Raw genomic sequence first — 10794 nt, forward strand, 5'->3', positions numbered from 1 at the left:
GCAGTCTTCAGGAGAGCATATTTTAAAGTATCTCAATATCTTTGATATACCACACTTTGCTGTTCTTCACCTGTTCCTTCAGTTGTCCACTGAAAAAAAAACAAAAAAAATACAGAAAAACCCAAGAAACATGTTTGGTTGGATGAATACCATCCCAGGTTTTAATTTACAAATATGTACAGACTTTTTCAAGAGAATATATTGCTAATTCCAAACTCTAATTGCACGCATACACTAGCATGTTTGTATATCGTCATCATATGTTCTTATGTTCTTATATACACCTGCTATACACCTGCTCATGGTCAGGCATAACGCAGCCCTGTCACTGGTTTGATCTTTAGTTGGTATTTAAAACAGTTTTTTGAAATGTTAAACAAGGGGATGTGGGGACATCCAGTGAAAGTGCATGATACCTCAATGTCTTAATACAGAGACTGAGGGAGTGTTAACTGGGTCTGATTAGCTCCATTTATCTCTAATTAATTATCTTTACCTAATTAGACACCCTGTTTCGACTAGATACAGAGTCAAGTAGACTAGATTATTAGTGTACTCATTGGGCCTTTACAAAATCCTGAAATTAATGAAACATACAAAAGAATCTGTGGTTTTAATTGCACAGGTGTTGCCTTATGGCGTAGCTTCATCATCCGCCTGCTCCCTGGGATTATTAGTGCAATTTTATATGGAGGATGAGTCTGTGAAATGCACCCTGGCAACAGCTCATTAGTTAGGCTTGTTACTGTATTATTTATTAATGTTGGCCTTCCCCATTACCCAGTTTGATTCATGGTCTTGTAATAAAGGAACTGGTCATGGTCATCGCTTGCTTGCACGCGGTTGCAGAGCGACTAGTTACCAGGCACAGCAGCCAGGCGGACAAAGCCGTCACGACAGCCCCACTTTGCCGTAATAAGAACTGTTGTCTGGCCTGTAAGTACACGGTGCTCTGCTCTCATTTGCATTCAGAGCAGGTCCCTTTGAAAATGGTGAAGAGCAACTCCACCTCAGCCAGGTTAAAAAGATGACCTAATGCCAGCCTTTTTCCTTAAAAAAAAAAGATGTCTCACACACACACGAGTTTGTATGAATGAACTGTGACTTCAATGCTGACAAATTGACACTGTGACAAATGCAAATGCAATATATTGCAACACATCCCATGCAACATGAATATTAATGCATTAAGAAAAAAATACAGTGAATATGCAGATTTTTAGAGAATATGTAATATTTATTGGATATTATACATGGACACCTCCTAAGACATGCATAGACACCTTGCTTGGCTACTACACCATGTCAAACAAGCCCAATTTTTTTAGCATTATATTTTCTTATTGGAGATGAGTGTTATTATCAACTTCCACTGTTCTCTTACTTTCATTGACTTATATACATATATATATATATATATATATATATATATATATATATATATATATATATATATATATATATATATAAGGCGATACAAAACATACTGTCTGCTTAATATACAACCTAAAATAGGGTTCCAGGTATTTTAAAATAGTGTAGGTTTCAAAATGTCATCATGTGTCATCCTTTTGAATTCATAGGTCTGAAACTTGATTCAGACTGCAGAAAAATACTTCAATAAGCCAGGTGTGCATGAGGCAGGAGTAGGGATAACATAAAAATAAGGAACGCGTGTGAAAAAGATGTATTGACCTGCATCAGACATGAAGAAGGATGCTCTTGACGAAAGCAGGTGTCAGCTGAAGGTAGTATGGTTGTGTTTTAAATTTGATTGCCAGGGTTCTTCCACTCATCAACCTTCAACTCCACCAGCTGTTTTTTTCCTCCTCCTTCTTGCTCCATCCAGCAGCTAACCTCACCTGACGGCTTGAGGAAGCGTGACATCCTGAAGTTTATATCTTTGCTACTCTGATGACAAAGTGATGGCAAAGTAATGATTGGAGAAGCCTGAGGGAACTGCTGTGCTTTACATGCATATGGCGTTCCTGGCCACTTACTGTACATCTCTTGTTCACGACATATAGACCTGGCTAGCCTATCCAGTAGCATCACGACCAATAAGTATGCACAAGACAGATGTAACCAAGCATGCTCAAGACAACTGACCTGGAAATCTGGCTGTACCATGTAAATAGACTCACTAGCCTCTGTGGAAAGTACATGGTTAAGACTGCTCCTCTCCACCTTCTGAGTCACTGACATGCTGAACTCTGTCTTCTGTTCCTCTGTTCCCAGTATAAGCATATCATTGCTCCACATTACAGTTGTTTGTTTTTAGTGAAGCATTCAGCTGGAACTATCACGAAAAGAGGTGTAAAAAGTATGACAACTATTTTTTGTAGTATGAGGTATTCAGGGGGTGCTGTATAGATGGTCATAAAATATAAAATGTTATGCTTTCTGAAAAATACCTTCTCCTTATTCCAGAATCCAAACACTTTTCATACCCTTTTGTTTCTGAAGTAGTAGTTGTATGAACTGCTGATGTTAACACAAACATCATGCATTGTGCCACAGATAGTGGTCAACAAAATGTGTTATCCCACACCCTCAGACAGCACTCTACTGTACTTTTTACAGCCATTGTGATTAGAAAAGTACAGAAATTAGGATTCATGTCAAATTGTAAAATAATATTTTTACATTCAAAAGTAGTGTCTGCAATTCCACATGCAGCCAGAATTATTCAAGCTCTCAGTAAACCCCATTTAAAAAGCCATAAATCCAAGATTTCTTTTTCTGTGTCTTTCCTGGGAGATCAGATGGAGAAATCCCTCTGCAAAAAATCTGAGAATTTATCCTCACAGTTGTAACAACAGGGGTGTGTCATAGTGGCTGAGGTGTTGAAGGGTTAGGGCTGGGGTTAGGGTTAAGGTTGCTGGTTTGCAGGTTTGAATCCAGGTAAGACATTGCCATTGTATTATTTAGTGAAATACTTACCACACATTGCCTCAGTAATTATTCAGCCATGTAAGTGGATAATGCCTAGAACGGCAAGCTAAGCCGCCCTGTTTAACTTAAGCACATAAATAATGTTATTCAACAACAAGTACGATTGCAATGCTGCTAATATTAATAATCCAAATAACCTTTGTTTTAGAAATATAAACTTTCAGCAGCTATATTTTAAAATGGAAATGCTGAAAATTGATAATATGGTGACTTACCAAATATCATTGAACCAAGAATCTTGATTTAGCCACCTTTATTTTCCTTGTGGAAGCATCAGGGTATGTTGTTCAGGACCTCCCTTGGATCAAATGACATACCCACAGTTTTCATTTGTGTGCAAGGTAGCTACTGCAATCCAAAGCTGCAGGACAGGCAGGCTATGACTTACATAAGAGACAGTAAATAACTCCAATGTTGCAGCCAACTACTATGTTTTGGCAATGACTTGGCAGATTTATTATCAAATTCAGTAGTAAGCTGTTATTTACAGCAAATCAAGCTAAATGTACCACTACCTCAGGATCACGTTCATTGAAAATCTGAGCTTCTTTAAAATACCAAATCCCAATTTCCACTGATTGATGATCAAAAGTAGGCTATTCCAATTAATTGGTGCATTAAAATGTCATCCTTCAATCTCTGACATGGCTCGGGGCCATAGGCACAGCATCTTTATCACATTCTGACACCATACTCCACTCTCTATGGTAACAGCACTGTTTTCCTGCTGAGGTGCTATTTGTAAATAATGTATTTTAGTTCATTGACAGGGATAGTTTTACTGTTTTATAAATGCTGTGAATGGGATATTGGCTTGTAATTCATTTATAACCAATTACCCATGTAAACCATTCGTAACATTGCCCAGTAGTCAGAATAGTTCATTTTTTCTGTAGGGTCAAATAAATGAATTTGCATTCATATCGAAGCCCATTAAAACCCATACCAAAACCTCTCCTCAATGCTCTCACCACTTGTCCATTACTACAGTATGCCATCTTCTGAGCAAAAAAACAACTAAAGCAAATATCCTGTTTTTTTCCCCCTTTTTAACCCAATAGAACCAATAAAGCAGAGGATGTTTCCTGGAGGTTTGTGTGACAGACTGATATCAAGGTGGTGACAAAATAGGGCATATGGTGCGGAATAAGTCCACTCAGCCAGTTGAGCTGACTAAAAATGTATGATTTAGCAGTTCTATAATGTGATTTTTAGGACAGAGCAGAGACATGTTGTAGCAAGTAAAATAAATCATTGGTAGGTAGTAGTATATTAGATTTCATGACCTCATTTGCAGTAATTCTTTAAATAGTCATAGTCATTTCATAACCTCATGGTAATTTTTTTAAATGGTACAACTAAATTTCTCAAGCAACAAACCTAAAGTTTCATTAATTAAAACCTTCACATTTAGATTTTGTGTTGTAACAACTGAAAGAATATTTTTAAATCAAAAGGCCTCTTCAACATACCAGACTCATCAACATACCTATTTCATACCTATTTCAGTGTGATAAATCTGTAATAACACCACATACATGTAATCATGTGTTTGTTTGTTTTTTTTTTTTTTTGTCTTTATGATCTTGCTCTCTTGACTATCGCTTTAATTCAACATTGAAATATCATGTTGCAGTGTGACAATTCATTCACAAGGTCCGTTTCAAACTTGTTCAACACAATTACTTCAGAAGTGTTTTCAAGGAGAAATTCTGACTATTCTTGTTAAACATGAGTGGAATGAGTACAATTATGTAAAATGATATGACACAGCCTGTCACCAACAATTAAATATCAATAGATCAATAGATTCCTCATCAAATGTGCATATTCCCGATGGTGCTATTCCTTAAATGTACTGTATAGCAGGTAGTTTAATGTAGCTACAGTGGGGTGCTTAGAATTCACATGATGCTCAAGAAATGATGGATATACGACTGAGCAAATCAACTTGTATTTGAAGTCAGAAATAAAGAGAAAGAAATGGAATGTCAGTCCAGTCTCTTGAAGACACAGAAGCAGGTAAGTAGATGGCTTTGAAGTGGTGCATCTTACTGGTGTCTCTGTAAAATAATTAAGATTCTTTTGTGTAAGATTATGAGTGGGGCTGCTCATTTCAAACAAATACTGAGGAAAGCAACCAAAGTCTTTGGAAAAAAAGAAATATGTATGTTTCCTATTCTGTCCACTGAAAAGGAAGGTGCCTCAACAGAAAATGGGATATTTCCAAAGTATGTAGTCTCTATACCCTGGTTAAAAACAATGTCCAAACAAGTGTGGCACCAGAGCCCACCAGTTTGTAAATAGATTTGTTTAAGTTCTGTGTGCAGAAGTTAAACCACCAGTTCATCAAATCACAAATTAAAATAAATCTTCAGTATTCCGAAGATACTGATATTTATTTTACATGTGATGTAGGTTATCTTGTAGGTTCTCATGGAAAATGCCTTTACAGAGAACATAGGGATATTTGTACCAGTTCTTTCATTGCAGATATCCACAGAGAACAGGGAAAATGGTTACTTTTCTATCTTTAGTTTCAACATTCTCTCAGTTTTATGCATTGTGTGACAAAATATGCAAACCTTGCCATGTTTTGTATAGTGTTAGTTTGCAAAGCATCTTGGGTTTCCTTCCTGTGCAAACCATTCGCAACTCAAATCTTTGCAAAGAGGGACTCAAAGGAACAAACATTCTTCAAATTTAGAGGATTACATTACACTGGACAATTGTGCCCACATCTGCTCAGAAGTTTTAACCAACATTCTTTTCTCCACACCATTAGTTTTGATGCCTAGAAACAACCCTTCGTCTCCATTGTAATTGATGTGAGCTGTTCATGCACTGTAATACTTTAAGAAATCAAGAGCAGGGATGCAAAGTGTAAGAAGGAGTAGGAATCACAGAAGTAAGCACAGAGTGTACTGAAAGTTACTCCTAGTTTCCACATGAATTAAAACACACCAAAGCAGAGATACAGAACAGCCTTAAAAGATGGGAATGAGGGGGGGGGGGGGGGAGCAGTGGAAGTCTGCAGAATCTTTGTGCCGGGGCCCATGTCATGAGACTCCCTCCTCCAAAAATGGTCAACGAATGACAGACGAGGCGGCGCAACCTGAAGGTCACCTAAACTAAACGGAGAGCCCCCGCCCCCACCCTGCTCTTCTTCCTTTTCTCTCTGTGAAGTGCAGGACGGAAAGCCTCTCCCTGACATCCTCCTGCTGCAGTGCTGTCCTCAGCATCTCGGCGGGGTGGTGACTAATTGCCCCCGTAAATCACTGTGCAGCCGCACGTTCCTCCGTTTATTTTTCTGACAGTAATTTAGTGCTTGCTCTTTTACACACTTGTCATTGCGTGTTTTTCCTCACATTAAAAGCCTGTAGAAAAAGGACAGTAATTAACGGCACGATACATACTCATGGTAGCTCTTTCATCATGGTGTGATAATTGTGTTCCATGTCTGTCAGGGTAACCTCTCAGTTTCCCAGCCTTCTGCACAGCTATTTGTCAACCCGGGATGCCAGGATGCAGCCCTGACTGCAACATGGCTGCCTGTGACTAGTTTTCCTATTTGTCCAAAGAGTAGGTCATTTATATTTCTGGTACACCTTGTCAAAAATATTAGCCTGATCCGCACAACAAGAGGAGAGATTCATGGTAAACACACCTGGATTCTTGGTAACTAAGGGTTTTTTCTCTTTTCAAGCCACCACAGAGCACCCCATAATAAACAGCCAATGTATTCATAGTGCTGAAATGCAAAAGTCAGAAACAGTATGCTGCGCAGAATAACTGCACTGATTCAGTCCTGCACTTAACATATATGTCCACTCCAATTCCCTTTTAACTATACATTCATCTAGATGCTATTCTGCCATGCACATACCATACACACATGCAGGCACAAACACACTATGTATCTTCTATATCTATGTATTTTCTATATTTATATTTTTATCTGTATCTCTCTCTCTCCCTCTCTCTTTCCTATTTTTAACAGGAGGAGGACAATGATTCATTCATTTCCTTGTTATTTTGCTCAGTTCCAAACTGTGAAGATATCCATCACCACTAACCCGCACCCAAGAGGTTAAGTCATCAATAACTTTGCAGGGGAAAATATTGTGAGAGACTTCAGATTTGATTATGGTTCTTTGACTGCACTCCACTTCCCTTGTGGCTTGTGCCTCCTGCAGACCCCCACCAACAACCACACTACCACCGTACACCACCCCCCACCCCCCACATCGCCCAACCCCACAACTCCCACTCCCCACGTTTCCTCAGATTTTTAATATCTTTATTCTCCTGTCACAGACAGGGGCTAATGGGATGTGTGGTCAAGATTTCAGGATCCATCACTGGCTTGCTGAAGAATTAGCATGGACCCCATGCATCACCTGCCAGAGCTGTCAGGCCTGCCATCCTGCACGCTTCATTATAGCCCTTGTGCGGTGTTGCTTGTCTCCTCTCCACACTCCCCACTGCAGCCAAGATCCGCAGCTGACAAAAGGCCCTGCCACACCCCTCAATGTCAGCCCAGGCCGCCAGCTGCTAAATTAGGAGACACTGTCGCACTTTAAAAATTAGGGAAGGGGGTCCCGGTGTTCCCTGGAACCCTGTTCCCTAACGTGTGAGACTTTCCCTTTTCGTCCCTGTTCCCCCTCTTTTTTCGTAAATGCACACAATGGGCGTGGGGCAGGAATTAGGCTGTTTGAAAATATTAGAATAATTAAGGCTCCTTTGCCCCCATAGCTGCAGAGTAGTAAGCTTTGATTACGGGTGTCCCAGCCATTTTTATCAGGATCTGCTGGTCTCATTTACAGCGGCTGACCCCACCAGCTCCCTCTGAGAGGCCCTGGTGCCTCACGAGAGCCGCCTGCTCCTGCCCCTGTCCTTTCTCCCTGGCAGAGATTATATCAGTAACTGCTAAGGAGGTCATGGAGAAATGGAGAGACTAAAGCAGGACTACAGCTGGGGACTCTGCCCCATCCTCTCCTTCTCCCTCTTATTAGCAAATCAAAGCTGCCGGAAAGATTCACACTTTCCACCTGATTTTGTCCTTTTCCGCTAATCATGTAGCAATTTCTCCTTGACTGACAGTTTTCTTTATAATTGGCCATGATCTGGCAGGGTTCTAATAACCAGAAAATCCCCTCAGAGGGTCCACAGGCACTGGCGACTTGTCCCCCCATATATCCCCCTTCAGCACCATCTGCACGGCTGCCTCTATGCCATGTTGTTTGTGCGCACAGAGGCAAGCTAATCTTAATGTTCAATAATGGTGTGAATATTCGATGAGCAGCAGAGTTAAGGACTCGTGGTAGCAGACTCTAATTACTGTTCATTTGCCAGAGTATCAAAGCCTAATTACTGTTCATTTTATGCTCCTGAGGAAAAGAGAAAAGTCAAGGCAGGGTTTTGGAGACACCCTGGAGAGATCCTGCAGTCAGCCTTTATCTGTCTCTCTCTGTTTAAATAGGTTCAATGCTGGTGTGTTCCATTCTATCCTGCAAGCAAGCAAACAAAATTCTACAAACAAACACGCTGATCAATCTCAAAGATAGCAGAGGAAAGAGAAAAAACATGTGAGAAAGCAAGAGCATGAGTGCGAGAGAGAGAGAGAGATGACGTCCATAATGCCAAGCTTATTGTTTCTTTTACTTCTTCTGCTTTGTCTTTTTAATGTGTTTTGGGTAAATATCAGACAAGGAGGGGGTGTGGGGAGGGAGGGCCTGCCATCATTTCTTTTTGCCTTCACCGGGGAAAAAAAAGCCTTCTTCTCACCTAATCATGACAGAAGCCACTGCAATCGCTATCTGCCACCCATTTGACAGTTTCTGTCACCAATTAGCAGCTAAATCGACATCACCCAAAACAAGAAAACGAAGCAATCTATATGTCTATTATTTGGCGTATGACTTGTGTGTGTCTGGGTTTTTTTTTCCTCCCTCTTACATAGGGTACACAGGATTGCCATCAATCTGGCTCTGCCGCCAGCCTGGGAGCAGCAGGCCTGTATCCAGACGAGAGGCCCTGATGGGTGGGATTAAATTGTCTGTTTTTCCTATCAGGAAGTTTGTCAGGTGAATTTCCACCCGTGCTCCTCGAATTTACAAGCCGTCGACAACAGCTTAATGAGGCAGCCAAGCTGTTCGCCAGGCCGGGCTCCCCGGGACGGGATACTAAATGAAAAGCTGCCGCGACACACGCAGTTTGTTATCATTCAATCTGCTTGAAACCACAAACTGGTCATTATCCAGCCATTATTTTCGTTGATTTACAATCACGGGCGGAGGAGGCGATTGCCGTGGCTTGTTCAGTTCCCCGGCGGGCGGATAGGAACCAGCTTGTAATTTGCATTTACACGATCTGACTGAGCAGCTTATTAGATCTGGATATTTATTTTCCACTTAACCGATGTTTGATTACACTTTAATAAAGTACAAGAAAACTGTCGAGCTGCCTGTGTCTGATTGATCCTGCCTGGTGGTTTCTTTGGGATTTTTTGTAATGAAACAAGAGAGACCAGGGATGAGGCAGCTTAGGAAAGTGATAAAAAAAAAGCAGTCGAAAATTACTCGCAGGGATGAGTGGGGAGGGATGGGGAGGCAAAACAGAAGGTGACAAGGAGTCCTCTCTATTCTCGCTCTGGGACTCAATAGCAAGCTTGAATCCCTCAGTTCTGCACACCACCAAAAAAAAAAAGGAAGAAAAATAATCGGAGGATAATAGGATCTCAAGAAGGATGGAGCAGACAGCCTATCAGCAGACATCATTTTCTGTCCAGATGCCTCTCTGTCCTCAGTTCACAGACTGTCCAGCATCGGCAAACACCCACCCCCAAAAAAACAGTACTTAACAGGACAGTAATTAAACATTATTGAGTGACCGGGGATTTCATTAACCGGTTTCAGTTCATAAAGGATTTTTGCCGAGATCGATGAGGAGGGGCAGGGTGAGCGCCGGTGCCTTTCCTAACTACACTTTTCACTCCATGCAAAGCAGAGATGACCTCAGCCGAGGCCCATGAAGTCACATCAGAATGCTGTCTGCTCCAACACTACACCGAGAGTGTAGTCAGTCTTCAGAAACTGGGAGACAGTGTGCTCCTACTTCTCAATGTGCCCCAAACAATCAAAGCTCATTGATCCTTCAGGACAATGACGCTATGGGAGACATTCATTTCTACCTCCCTGAGCCAGGATCTTTCAGATTTCATGCAAAAGGGATGATATGGATTGGTCCTTCAGAATAATTCATCAATTATAGACAATCACTTTAAAAAATATGATATTTCACTAAGGTTAATCAGTATTTGCCTTAACATGCCATTAATAACAAAAACAACATTTGATAAATATCTGGCAACAGTAGCATGAGCCTCATAAATATTGTGTCTTTGTATGCGTAAAAATGCTGAGCCTCTTTCAAGCCATGAAAGATGACTATCAATACCTATGATTTCTGACATACATCTGCATTACTACACTGTCTTTTCCAGTACACAGTCTGTTCTGGCACATATGGAAAATGTTATTAATACTATTGATAAAGTAATATGTTTTTTCTTCAAGCCAAGAAACATGAAAGCCATGCTTCAATTTTTGGTCAGGATAATGAAGGTCTTGTTTCCTTATGGGAAATATGACATCAAAATCATACAAATGTGCTCATTCAAATGCTCTGTGCCACAATTGGGTATCTAGTCTTTAAAAAAAAGCTAGTACAGCCATCAAAGTCTTGTATTCACTTGAATGCACCGTCTCTTATTATCTCTTATTGTAAAGTATTGCTCATTTAAAGAAATCACATTTATCAAGGTTAGATGTGTTTCAT

Source organism: Megalops cyprinoides, chromosome 2, assembly GCF_013368585.1.
Source record: "Megalops cyprinoides isolate fMegCyp1 chromosome 2, fMegCyp1.pri, whole genome shotgun sequence".
NCBI lineage: Eukaryota > Metazoa > Chordata > Actinopteri > Elopiformes > Megalopidae > Megalops > Megalops cyprinoides.